Source organism: Mauremys reevesii, linkage group 6 (assembly GCF_016161935.1).
Source record: "Mauremys reevesii isolate NIE-2019 linkage group 6, ASM1616193v1, whole genome shotgun sequence".
Taxonomy (NCBI): domain Eukaryota; kingdom Metazoa; phylum Chordata; order Testudines; family Geoemydidae; genus Mauremys; species Mauremys reevesii.
This window is the reverse complement of record NC_052628.1, coordinates 26,928,994-26,943,850: the sequence shown is the minus strand read 5'-3', so window position 1 is coordinate 26,943,850 and position 14,857 is coordinate 26,928,994.

Here is a 14,857-nt window from a genome sequence, read left to right as displayed (position 1 = left end):
ATTTAATTATTATTGAAAAAATTAATTTGTCATAATGGAGGACAATATTAGTTAATAATTAGGGAAATGAGAACCTTGTAAGTTATACAAATAGCTCTAGCCCTTCTGTTTCCTGAATGACAAACACTTAAGAGAATATGTTTTAATAGAGTATACTACTTCAGTTTGGAAATGTATAGGCAAAGTGTCCCTCAATGTGGGAGAGATCTGGCATTTCAGCAGAGACGATAGTACAATATAGTATTTGAAACAATGCATCCTACAAAGGACATGCATTTTCACTCGGATTCAGAAATGTTTAACTTCAAGCACATATTTAAATCTATCTTTATTCAGCAAAGCACATGCGTTTGTGCTTAAATCCTAATAGAAGTCAACGGGATTTAAGCACTTGCTTAAGGGCTTTGTTGAACTGGCCATTTGTGAAGTTGCTGAATATTATAAATGCTGTCTTGTAGCCTAAAAATGCACCAGGCTAACAGAGATAGCATTTAAATGTTCAAAGTGCTTCCCCTAGATAAGCTGGATGAATTCTGGCAATTCTTAACTATGTTTTTATCTTTCATTTTTCAGCTTTTAGCCGCTGAACTGCTATTATGCCAAACCATCCAGCCTGAACGTCACTGGTTTATAGATGTCATATTTTATCCTTATCTCAAATGTTGGGATTTGAGTTAGTTTGTGATAAGATACAATAATAAGTATCAAGCCTACCAAATAAATATATGCCACATTATATCATGCCCTATGTACTCACCTGGCTGAGGAATGTGTAGGGGATACCACTCCTAAAGAGCATTAAAAATAAAAGAAATTCCAATAAAACCATTGCATACCCCAGTTATTTTATATAGTAAATTCTGTGTATAACTAAAGTGTAATCTGCTAATGTATTAAATCTTGCATCTGATTTCCAGTCCAAATTTGTCTTGCTTCAACTTCCAGCCATTGAATATTGTTATACCTTTGTCTGCTATAGTGAAGAGTGCATTAGAAATTTTTTGTTCCCCATGTAGGTAGTTATAAATTCTGATCAAGTCACCTTTTAACCTTCTTTTCGTTAAGATTAATAATTTGTGTTCCTCGAGTCTATCACCATAAGATGTTTTCAGGTCCTTAACATTTTAAAGGCTTTTTTATATCATATATAATTTTATTGAGTTTTATAAATACATTGCAATGCCAATATTTACTCATATACATGAATAGCCACAACAATGCATTTTAGACTTGTAAATTAAAGAAATAGCATTATTACTAGAACTGGTCAAAAATGCCATTCTGTCAAAATGGAAGCTTTCCCCGAGAACATATTGACTTCCACAAAATTTTGTTTCAGGAAAAATATTGAAATGAAGCTGATCAGATTGGAACGTTTTGACTTTCTATATTTCAAAATGACTTTTCATTTTGAAATTTATTTGATAAGTTATAATACACAAAAGCCACCATGGAAAGTAAAAGTTTTGATTTTATTGAAATGGAACATTTCAACTGACCTGTAACATTTAAAAAAAAAAAATTGTGGGATATTTCAAAATAGGTGTTCATTCTGATTTGGAACAAACACCAACATTTGAAATCATGGAATTTCCCATGAAAGAGAAATTTGGGTTTTCACACAGCTCTAATTTCATTCAATCTCCATTGCAGACATTTTCTAGACTGCCAGGAATCTTCAAAAGCTATTTAAAGATCTGATTTTATTAACCTCATGGGAAGGAGGATTCTGCTGCTACCTACAAGTACTGAGTGAACAGACCACAGAGAATTAAAACTGTAATCGGATTATGTTCCATCTCAAGCTAACGAGAAATATACTGTATGGACCGTTTATGACATGAAACACAAACATCTCATAAAGCAACATAACACTGCTGTCTCAGCTTTAGGTGTCAATAACGTGCCTGATATTATTTATATTTGTATACCCTGTGTGATGGGTTGGATCACAGAAACCCTCTTGGGAGCTGCCACCCGATGTGCCCAGACTACATCCACCCCTGCTTTCCCTGCCAGCTTGGGACCCCGGTCTTGCTGAGCCAGACATTCCCGTCTGCTCCAACAAAGACCCAGGGTCTGAATTACTTGCCCCAAAGCTGCAGGTTTACCTGAAAGCAGCTAACAGAAGTGTGCTTGTCGTTAACACTCAGGCTATGGCTACATTAGCGCTTCAAAGCGCTGCCGCGGCAGCGCTCCCGCGGCAGCGCTTTGAAGCGCTAAGTGTAGTCAAAGCCCCAGCGCTGGGAGAGAGCTCTCCCAGCGCTGTCCGTACTCCACCTCCCTGTGGGGAATAACGGACAGCGCTGGGAGCGCGGCTCCCAGCGCTGGGGCTTTGACTACACTGGCGCTTTGTAGCGCCGCAATTTGCAGTGCTGCAGAGGGTGTTTTTTCACACCCTGCTGCAGCGCTGCAAATTTGCAAGTGTAGCCATACCCTCAGATGCCCAACTCCCAATGGGGTCTAAACCCAAATAAATCCCTCTTACCCTGTATAAAGCTTATATAGGGTAAACTCATAAATTGTTCACCCTCTATAACACTGATAGAGAGATATGCACAGCTGTTTGCCCTCCCCCAGGTATTAATACATACTCTGGGTCAATTAATAAGTAAAAAGTGATTTTATTAAATACAGAAAGTAGGATTTAAGTGTTTCCAAGTAGTAACAGACAGAACAAAGTAAGTCACCAAGCAAAATAAAATAAAATGCACAAATCTATGTCTAATCAAACTGAATACAGATAATCTCACCCTCAGAGATGCTTCAGTAAGTTTTTTCCTCAGCCTGTATACCTTCCAGGCCTCGGCACAATTCTTTCATCTGGTACAGCTCTTGTTCCAGCTCTTGTTCCAGGTGGTAGCTAGGGGATTCTTCATGATGGCTCCTCTCTCACTTTTTTCTATTCCACCCCTTTATATATATTTTTGCATAAGGCGGGAATCCTTTGTTCCTCTGGGTTTCCACCCCCCTCACTGGAAAAGCACCAGGTTAAAGATGGATTCCAGTTTATGTGACATGATCACATGTCACTGTAAGACCCCCAAGCCTTCATTCCTCCAAGCAGTGGTTTCCCCAGGAATTGAAATTAGGGGGGGTGTTCGAATTTACAGGGGGGGTGTCAGGACCAATGAGATATATAAAAAAGATATGAATAAAGTAAATGTTTTGTTAGGATTATGCAAATTTAACATAAGAATAATGCAAGTTACACCAAAACACATAACAGGTCTAGATTTCTAAAAAACCATACATTTAAAAAAAAAGTATTTAATTTAAATTGACTTTTGAAAAGTAAACCATCATGGGGTAAGAGGAAAGTCCTCTCATGGATCAGTAACTGGTTAAAAGATGGGAAACAAAGGGTAGGAATAAATTATCAGTTTTCAGAATGGAGAGAGATAAAAAGTGGTATCCCTGAGGGATCGGTACTGGGACCAGTGCTGTTCAACATATTCATAAATGATCTGGAAAAATGGGTAAACAGTGAGGTGGCAAAATTTGCAGATGATACAAAATTATTCAAGATAGGTAAGTCCCAGGCAGACTGCGAAGAATTACAAAGGGATCTCATGAAACTGGGTGACTGGGCAACAAAAATGGCAGATGAAATTTAATGTTGATAAATGCAAAGTAATGTACATTGGAAAACAATCTCAACTATACATACAAAATGAAGGAGTCTGAATTAGCTGTTAACACTCAAGAAAGATCTTGCAGTCATTGTGGATAGTTCTCTGAAAACATCCACTCAGTGTGCAGCTGCAGTCAGTGATACCCAACATTCTGTTTGCTTTTTTAAAAAGAACAGGAGCACTTGTGGCACCTTAGAGACTAACAAATTTATTTGAGCATAAGCTTTCGTGGGCTACAGTCCACTTCATCGGATGTAGCCCACGAAAGCTTATGTTCTTTTTGCAGTACAGACTAACATGTCTGCTACTCTGAAACCTTTGCATTTTAAAGAAAGGGATAGATAATAAGACAGAAAATATCATATTGCCTCTATATAAATCCATGGCACATGTACACCTTGAATACTGTGTGCAGATCTGGTTACCCCATCCCAAAAAAGACATACTGGAAATGCACAAAGTACAGAGATGGGCAACTAAAATGATTAGGAGCATGAAATAGGAGAAGAAATTAAAATGACTGGGAATATTCAGCTTAGAAAAGAGATGACTAAGGGGGGATATGCTAAAGGTCTATAAAATCTTGACTGATGTGAAGAAAGTGAACAAAGTAAATGTTTTGTTAGGATAATGCAAATTTAACATGAGGAAAATGCAAGTTACACCAAAACACATAACAGATCTAGATTTCTAAAAAAATATATAATTTTTAAAAAATGTATTTAATTTAAATTGACTTTTGAAAAGTAAGCCATCATAGGGTAAGAGGGAAGATCCTCTCATGGATCAGTAACTGGTTAAAAGATGGGAAACAAAGGGTAGGAATAAATTATCAGTTTTCAGAATGGAAAGAGATAAAAGTGGTATCCTTGAGGGGTCAGTACTGGGACCAGTCCTATTCAACATATTCATCTGGAAAAATGGGTAAACAGTGAGGTGGCAAAATTTGCAGATGATACAAAACTATTCAAGATAATTAAGTCCCAGGCAGACTGCGAAGAGCTACAAAGGGATCTCACACAACTGGGTGACTGGGCAATAAAATGGCAAATTAAATTCAGTGTTGATAAATGCAAAGTAATGCACATTGGAAAGCAATCTCAACTATACATACAAAATGATGGCATCTGAATTAGCTGTTAACACTCAAGGAAGAGATCTTGGAGTCATTGTGGATAGTTCTCTGAAAACATCCACTCCATGTGCAGCAACAGTCACAAAAGCAAACAATGTTGGGAATCATTAAGAAAGGGATAGATAATAAGACAGAAAATATCATATTGCCTCTATATAAATCCATGGTACGTGCACACCTTGAATAGTGTGTGTACATCTGGTCACTCATCCTAAAAATATATATATTGGAATTGGAAAAGGTACAGAGATGGGCAACTAAAATGATGAGGGGTATGAAACAGGAGGAGAGATTAAAGTGACTGGGAATTTTCAGCTTAGAAAAGAGATGACTAATGGGGATATGATAGAGGTCTACAAAATCTTGACTGGTGCGAAGAAAGTGAATAAGGAAATTTTATTTAATTCTTCACATAACACAAGAACTAGCAGTCACCCAATGAAATTAATAGGCAGCAGATTTAAAAAAAAACAAAAGAAAGTATTTCTTCACACAATATAAAGTCAACCCAGGGAACTCTTTGCATGGGGATGCTGTGAAGACCAAAACTATAACAGGATTTTAAAAAGAACTAGATAAATTCCTGGAGAACAGGTCCATCTGTGGCTATTAGCCAGGATGAGAGGGATGCAACGCCATGCTCTGAGTGTCCCTAGCCTGTTTGCCAGAAGCTGGGAATGGGTAACAGGGGATGGATCACTTGATGATTCCCTGTTCTATTCATTCCCTCTGAAGCACCTGGCCTTGACCACTGTTGTAAGACAGGTACTGGGCTAGATGGACCATGGGTCTGACCCAGTCTGACCATTCTTATGTAAAAATTAATTATAATAAAAATGTTTAGTACAGAAACTCCCCAACATAATGACCTCCCAAGATAGCAATAATGTGAGATAACAACCTTGGCAAATACTGCATTTTAAAAACCTTGGCCTACTGGGAAACATATTTATATAAGTTTCCATTCCCAGTCACAAATCTAGCATTCTGGAGCAAAGTGACTAAAATATAGTCCAACAAACAAATGTTTATTTAACATGCCCCTCACTTTTCCCTCCACCGCACTCCACTCATCGGTGTTGTCCTTGGTCAGTGGAGACTCAGAGTTCAGAGGTGCTTTCATGTGAGTTCACCTTCCAGGTGGGGGATAAAAAGGCACAGTTTGCTCTGGCCACGGCTGTTCATTGTGCCACCGTTCACTCCACCACTCTGTTGCCAATGGCCCTGCACAGTCACCTTCTGCTGTCACCTACCACTGTGACCGCTGCGAGTTGGTCTCTTGAGGTTCCACCAGCTCTCAGTGATTTCAGCTGAGCCCTCAGTGCGGGAACCTCGCTGCTAGTGCAGTCTGGGCTGTCTCTTACACAAAAACACTGTACCCACAGGAACACTGTCCCCACAACAGGACTAAGCACTTAGACCTGATTGTCAGTAAGAACATAAGAACGGCCGTACCGGGTCAGACCAAAGGTCCATCTAGCCCAGTATCTGTCTACCGACAGTGGCCAATGCCAGGTGCCCCTGAGGGAGTGAACCTAACAGGCAATGATCAAGTGATCTCTCTCCTGCCATCCATCTCCATCCTCTGACGAACAGAGGCTAGGGACACTATTCTTACCCATCCTGGCTAATAGCCATTTATGGACTTAGCCACCATGAATGTATCCAGTCCCCTTTTAAACATTGTTATAGTCCTAGTTTTCACAACCTCCTCAGGTAAGGAGTTCCACAAGTTGACTGTGCGCTGCGTGAAGAAGAACTTCCTTTTATTTGTTTTAAACCTGCTGCCTATTAAAGAACTTCCTTTTATTTGTTTTAAACCTGCTGCCTATTAAATGATTAAGTGATTTCAACTGCAGTGGTTAGAACAAAAGACTATCTATTGGAGCCTAATCAGCTCTGTCTTTAAACAGTGGAGAGGGACAGGTCCCCACCCTCTCTCTTGATGCCTTCAAATCATCACAGGCTAAGCACAGTTCTACTGCCCTTTAATCGTACAATAAGAACAACATTAGACAAATTAGAGGATTGGGCCAAAAGAAATATGATGAGGTTCAACAAGGACAAGTGCAGAGTCCTGCACTTAGGACGGAAGAATCCCATGCACTGTTACAGACTAGGGACCGAATGGCTGGGTAGCAGTTCTGCAGAAAAGGACCTAGGGGTTACGGTGGACGAAAAGCTGAATATGAGTCAACAGTGTGCCCTTGTTGCCAAGAAGGCTAATGGCATTTTGGGTTGTATAAGTAGGGGCATTTCCAGCAGATCGAGGGATGTGATCATTCCCCTCTACTCAGCACTGGTGAGGCCTCATTTGGAGAACTGTGTCCAGTTTTGGGCCCCCCACTACAAGAAGGATGTGGATAAATTGGAGAGAGTCCAGCGGAGGGCAACAAAAATGATTAGGGGGCTGGAGCACATGACTTATGAGGAGAGGCTGAGAGAACTGGGATTGTTTAGTCTGCAGAAGAGAAGAATGAGGGGGGATTTGATAGCTGCTTTCAACTACCTGAAAGGAGGTTCCAAAGAGGATGGATCTAGACTGTTCTCAGTGGTAGAAGATGACAGAACAAGGAGTAATGGTCTCAAGTTGCAGAGGGGGAGGTTTAGGTTGGACATTAGGAAAACCTTTTTCACTAGTAGGGTGGTGAAGAACTGGAATGGGTTACCTAGGGAGCTGGTGGAATCTCCTTCCTTAGAGGTTTTTAAGGTCAGGCTTGACAAAGCCCTGGCTGGGATGATTTAGTTGGGTTTGGTCCTGCTTTGAGCAGGGGGTTGGACTAGATACCTCCTGAGGTCCCTTCCAACCCTGAGATTCTATGATTCTATGAACATTTCATCCCCCCTTCCCCCCACATTCAAGTGGTTTGTAATCCAACCCCAGCCAAAATCTATCACTTGGACAACACAGCTCTGTTTGCTGCATACCTAGGTAGATTAGGTGTGAATGTAAATATAATCTGGCTCTGAAGCCTTAGCCCCCAGCTCATCACTAGCTGTCAGGGAGAGCTCATTTAGACTTTGCTTACAAATCAGCATTAGAAATTATTAGGTTGGCCAACATCACCGAAATGAATGCACTGACATCATAAAAAAACAGCTGTATAAGGAAGCAAGGAAGCTAGTCTATGTTCATACTTTTCAAATTATTATACTTTTTCAGATACACATATTTTATCATACACTTTATATGCTTTTAAAGACTGTATTAATGTTTCAGTTTAAATTCAGATTTCCAAACAGTCACTAAATTGGTATGTAACTAGCTCACAAAACTAGGGGGGGTGTTGGGAAAATTCAGGGGGGGGTGTACACCCCCCCGGGGGGGGGTGTAGGGAAATCACTGCCTCCAAGCCTGACTCACAGGAAGGCTTGCTTGCAAACAGAGCCATCCAGTCAATTATCCTGGTTGATGGGAGCCATTAAGATTCCAAACCACCATTAATGGCCCATACTTTGCATAATTACAATAGGCCCTCAGACTTATATTTTATATTTCTAGTTTCAGATACAAGAGTGATACATTTATACAATTAGGATGATCACACTCAGTAGATTATAAGCTTTGTAATGATACTTTACAAGAGACCTTTTGCATGAAGCTTATTCCAGTTACATTATATTCACTCATTAGCATATTTTTATAAAATTATATAGAGTGCAACGTCACACCCTGATCAATAAGCATCTTGCACTGGGTTTTAAAATGATGTTTGAATATTATAAAACTTAAAATCTTTTAAATTGTTTAAAGGATGTGAGGACACAAGTAGTATGAATATAATTAACAATTTCTGCGCAGGTATTTGGAGAAATATGAATGCTCTTATCAGTGAGTTTTCCCAGATAATGATGATATTGCTTAAATGCAACAATAAACGGATGTGAAGCTTATTTTATTAGGCATTGGTTCAAAGTATGACATTTATTATTTCTAATGGATCAAAGACCTTGATTCATTAACCACAGTAAATTAGTCACTGAGCTCTGCTCACTGTGATAATACTCAGTTCAACACCCACCTCTTCGGCACAAAGTTTGTCTTTATATCTTCCAAGTGTTTGGATACTCTTCATGATTTCAAGTAATTTTCCTTTTAGTAACAGCCATGTAATATTTTGTCATTATTGAAAGCAATAGCATGCAAATGAGTGTGGCCATCTGCAGAAATTCAGCTTTATAAATGATAGTGATAGAAACTGTGCATATTCTAAATTCTGACATTTATCTTCCTGTTCTCTTTCAACATAACAGTTTTAGCTATGTTATTTTGTGCAGAAAGTGTAGCACAGGGATACCATAAAACTTTATCCAATGGAAGGCTGCATTGGCAACTTGCCAGGAGCCTAAAAGCTGCACCGTGTTTGCAAAAAATGGGACAGAGGATAGCTGCCCTCATATTTAATACAGAGGTGAAGCCCAGGGAGAATACAGATTCCAGTGTCCATGTCCTTCCACGCAGATCAAGATGGAACTTTGTGTTATGGACTCTGTATTTTGCAAGGACTTCACCTCCATACTGTAAGAGAAAGGTGATTCTTGGATTGCATTTATGAAGAATTCTGAAGTTTGCATTTGGCTCAGAGGCTGTGCAGCGGATGCTCTGTGACTAATGCCATTTACAAATTAACAAGGAATTCACATAAACTAGCTTCAGATTTCATCAGCTGGTAATGGGGCTTGTCTTACTGAAGTTACATCAGAATCTGTGGGCCATCTAATTAATCATCCCTAGCCAATCAGATCTGTGACCATCTAATTAATTATTCTGTCTCCCACAGTGTCTAGTACTAGGTACTTCAGAAATGCAAGATATCCTGCCATGGGTAGATTTCTTCCTAATCCTGTTAGTTAAAGATGGGTGTATGCCCTAAAGCTTGGGGATTTATATGCTGTCTGTACAGTTTTTTAATCTTTTTAAGAATAATTGTGGATGTTACCGTTCTCTCCATAAATGTCCAATCCATCTTTGAATCCTGCTATACTCCTAACCTCAATGATTGTGGCAATGACAGATTTATCAAGATGTTGCTCTATATTTCTGTTTGATTGCAGCTAATTTGTCACACTTGAGTCTAAGCAGATTTTGATTGGATTACAGCTAATTACTCACACTTGAATCTAGGCTGATTTTTATGTGGTATTTTACAAGAATCAGATCGTCAAAATAGTTTCTTTTTTTCTCTTTAGTTCAAACAAATTAAGGGAATTAAACAACAGTCATCCTCACTAGCCACATATTTTTTTTGCAGGCTACTTTGATCATTAATGTTGTCTTTTGAAATAAGTAACCTGATGCTTCTGCAGTTTCAAATTTGTAGTAATTACTCTTTACATTTTACAAATCAGTGATATTCTGGGACTGAAGATGACAGACACAGAAAAAAAGAATTATATTTGCATTTAATTAATTATACTATACCTTCTCCATTGCTCAGCCAATAATTAGTACTTTAAATTTTACTTTCAGTTTATGTACTGTGGGCTTCATATATGGTGCATACAAAATACCATTTTATTTTATATTGAATTTTGAACAAACTGTTCCGCAAAATAAACCTCCAGTGGATTAGGAGGGCAGTGACCATACCAGTCAGCACATGAAGATAGCTTCCAGAGGCTTCCATTTGGAGTAGCTCCAGGGTCCACCCCCTTTAAGATCTTTGGTGGATGGGAGGAGAGTTCCTGGCATTGCAGGGAATTTAGGAGGGGGAGATGCAGGCCAGCAGGCATCTCCTACAGGAGGCATAAAAAGTAAGACTGTCCTGGGGCCTGAGTGAAAAGGGGCTGCTGGGCTCTCAGAACGTGTGTGGGGGATGGAAATCCTTGGGAGAAGTGGTAAATAGCATATTTCTTTCCAGATCTTGTATTCACTGTTCCAAATATTATATGATTTAGCACATACCTCGTATGTATTTGGCAAGTTCAGTATAATAAGACCTCACCTTAGAATTCTGCAGCTATATCTCACCTGGCTTAATTCTACTTCACCACTTGCCAGCTCTAAACTAGGCCAGGAATGAGAGCGGTGCCAGGATGGAGAAGCTGTAAATGGCTGCCTGTGGCTTTCATGTCTCAGTGGATCCCAGTGACTGTTTGGTGCCCCTTTGTAGAGAGGATTGAGCAGAGAGACAGACAGTAGGACAATGGAAGGGAGAAGAGATTACTTGGATTGTAAGACCTTTGGGGCAACGAGTGTCTTTTTGTTCTGTGTTCATACAGCACCTAGCATAACGTGTCCTGGTCCATGACTTGTGGTTCCTAGGTGCTTCCCTCATACAAATTAAATTATAAGTAATAGTAGTAAGAAGAGAGAGAGACAAGGGCACGTTATGAGTGCAGTGCTATGACAATGGAATCTATGTCAAACATACCCAGATATAGAAATTACTTTAAATGGAGTATTCTTTTTCTAAATGTTTGTGTTAGTTTAAGGACATAGGGAGAAGGCTTGCCCATCAGTACAACTCCACCCCTTACTACTGTCTGCTGTGTAACTAAATTGCACAATATGCCACTACGTAAAGAAATATGGTACATATTATTTGCTACGTTACCAATCAAATAAATTAGGAAGCCATAAAATGTGTTTATGATAACCATGTCACAAATGGATTGGTGTGAAAGTCATAAAAAAAGGAATGAAGCAAGATATGTTAATCACATTTCTGGAAGATCACAGCATTTAGATATGCTGCACAGCATTTGACCTGGAGTGACTATGCAACTATGAGTAATTTCCATGGCTTAGGTTAAAATGATTTTGAAATCAGTGAGCAAAGAGCTAATTATATTCATGTTAATAGTCACATAAAAGTCTCTTTAAGACTATAGTTATTGCAGTTTTCTAGTTAATCGAGTTAGTCCATGATCAAGATGAATGGAACTTGAAACATGGTCAGATACTAATAAGGTTATGTAACCAGGTTCCCATGAAACTGGGCTGGTTGCCAGCATATTATTTTCTCCCTAAGACACGACTCTAAGGACAAATCATACATAACTGACTGAGCAAGGCTTCTGGTTTTCAGTCTAACCAATATATGCTGGTAAGAGTCTGCAACCTTATTGGCAGATGGCGTTTAAACCAAAAAAACAGGTTATCTAGGACATCTGAATCTTCTCTAGAAATTTAAACAGCATTTGCCCCCATTCACTCTTCTTCTTATATGAATAAACTCATTTGTATATGTATTTATTTAAGATACAAAGCCTCATTTAACTTCCACTGAAGACAGTAGAAATACCCTTTGACTTCAGTGGGAGTTGGATTGGGCCCATGAATAAGGAGAATGTTATATCCTCATTCATTGTTACATGGTGAGCTGGCCTTTCTAGGGAGTCCTGGTTTCAGTCTCATCTGTGACTAGCTCACTTCTCAGTCCTGGTGGGGGAGGGTCATGTGACAGGAGCAGGTAACTAGGATAGACCTGCTGGGGAATATAAGTACAGCTTCAGGTGAGTCAGGAGAGAGGCTTAAAGGGCCAGGAGGTCTGCAGGTGTCTGCTACAGATAGACAGACCTGTAGGACATGCAAAATTAGAGAGTTCTGGGAAGATGCTGTCCACACCAGACAGATGGAAAGGCATAGCTGAAGCTACCTGTGGTGAAAGCAGGGCAGAAACCATACCAGAAAGAGGCTTTAGGAAACACCAGGCAGAAGGACTTGCATGTTGCAAGGAACTATTGAGCCCAGCCAGGGGCAGAAGAATTGCAGATTCTGGGAAAGCTGTTTGAGTTGACACTGAGCTATTACTGAGTTATTTTAATAAGCCAGAAACTTTAAGAAGTAATATGCTTGAATGACATGAGAGACTATGGGTCATTATTGGGGAGCCCAACAAGGGGAATATGAGGGAGTGGCAGTACTTGATGCTGTACTGGTTATGTACACCCACGCTTATTTCAGTGCAATTCAAGAGCCATCTGTCTCAAACTGACAGCTTAATGCTGCACTCTTGACCTTTATAGGGAAGAGTAGGTTGGAACTGAAGGATGGAGATGCACAGGACAAAAGTGTCTTCAGAAATTAATATAAATAAAATAAATAAATACTGGAAATTAAGGGGTTTTTGTTTAACTATTTTCAAACTACCTCATCGCTTCCCTGTTGGAAAAGTAATATGGCAAAACACAAAATGGAATTGGAAGTGAATCTAGAGATGGAAGACAACTTGGGTGAAAGTGATCATAAAATGACAGAGTTCATGATTTGAAGGAAAGGAAGGAGTGAAGGCAACAGGAAAATGGACTTTAACAAACTCAGAGAACTGGTAGGAGAGGTCCCATGGGAAGAAAATCTAAGGGAAAAAGGAGTTCAGGAATTCTGGCAGCTTCTCAAAGACACAGTATTAAAAAGGAACAACAGTAAACTATATCAACGTGAAGGAAAAATAGTAAGATAGTAAGAGGCCAATATGGCTGCATCAGGAGCTCTTTAATGATCTTTAAATCAAAAAGCAATCCTAAAAAAATAGTGGAAACATGGACAAATTGCTACGGATGAGTACAAAAGAATAGCAGAAGCATGTAGGGACAAAATCATAAAGACTAAAGCACAAAATGAATTACATCTAGCAAGGGACAGAAAAGTCAAGAAGAAGAGGTTCTATAAATACAGTAGGAGAAAGAGAAAGAGAAGTGTTGGTCCACTGCTTAGTGGGGAAGGAGAGCTAATAATGTACGACACCAAAAGACTGAAGTATTTAATGCCTGTTTTACTTCAGTCTTCAGTAAAAAGGTTAATTGTGTCTAGATGCTTAACACAATTCAATTTAACAATAGGGGAAGGAACACAAACCAGAATAGGGAAAAGCAGGTTAAAGAATATTTAGATAAATTAGATGTATTCAGGTCAGTAGGGCCTGATGAAATTCATGTTAAGATACTTAAGGAACTAGCTGAAGCAATCTTGGACCCCGTTAGTGATTATCTTTAAGAGCTCATGGAGGATGAGTGAGGTCCCAGAAGACCGGAGGAGGATAAATGTCGTGCCAATCAAAAAGGGAAACAATCAAGACCAAAGGAATTATAGAGCAGTCAGCCTAATTTCAGTATACTAGAACAAATTCACAATCAGTTTGTAACCACCTAGAGGATAATACTTTGATAAGTAATAGCCAATATGGATTTATCAAGAACAAATCGTGCCAGCCCAACCTAATTTCCTTCTTTGATAGGGTTACTGGACTAGTGGATGGGGATAAGCAGGCAGTAGATATGGTATATCTTGGTTTTAGTAAGGCTTTTGACATAGTTCCACATGACATTTTCATAAGTAAACTAGGGAAATGTGGTCAAGATGAAAGTACTATAAAATGAGAGACGCGTCTACTGGAGTCCTGCAGAGGTCTGTCCTGGGTTTGGAACTATTCAATATTTTCATTAATGACTAGGATGATGGATAGTACAATTATAGCATTTGTGGATGACACCAAGCTCGGAGGGGTTGCAAGCACTTTAGAGGACAGGGTTAGAAAATCAAAGGGACCATGGTAAATTGGAGAGTTGGTCTGAAATAAGATGAAATTCAAGGAAGAAAATCAAATGCAAAAATACAAAATGGGGAATAACTGGCTAGGCAATAGTTCTGCAGAAAAAGATCTGAGGGTTATAGTGGTTCACAAATTGCACATGTCAACAATGTGATGCAGTTCCAAAAGAGGCAAATGTCATTCTGGGCTATATTAACAGGAGTTTCATATGTAAGTCCTGGGAGGTAATTGCCCCACTCTACTTGACACTGGTGAGGCCCCAGCTGGAGTACTGTGTCTTGATTTGGGCCCCACACTTTAAGAAAATGTGGAAAGACCCCAGAGGAGGGCAACAAAAATGATGAAAGTTTTAGATAACATGGCCTATGAAGAAAGGCTAACAAACTGGGCATGTTTAGTTTTGAGAAAAGAAAAGGAAGGGGGAGGGGGTCTTGATAAAAGTCTTCAAAAATGTTCTGGATGTTATAAAGAGGACAGGAATAATTTGTTCTTTATATTCACTGAAGTAGGACAGGAAGTATTCAGTTTAATCTGTAGCAAGGGAGATTTAGGTTGGATATTAGGAAAAGCTTTCTAACAGTAAGAATAGTTAA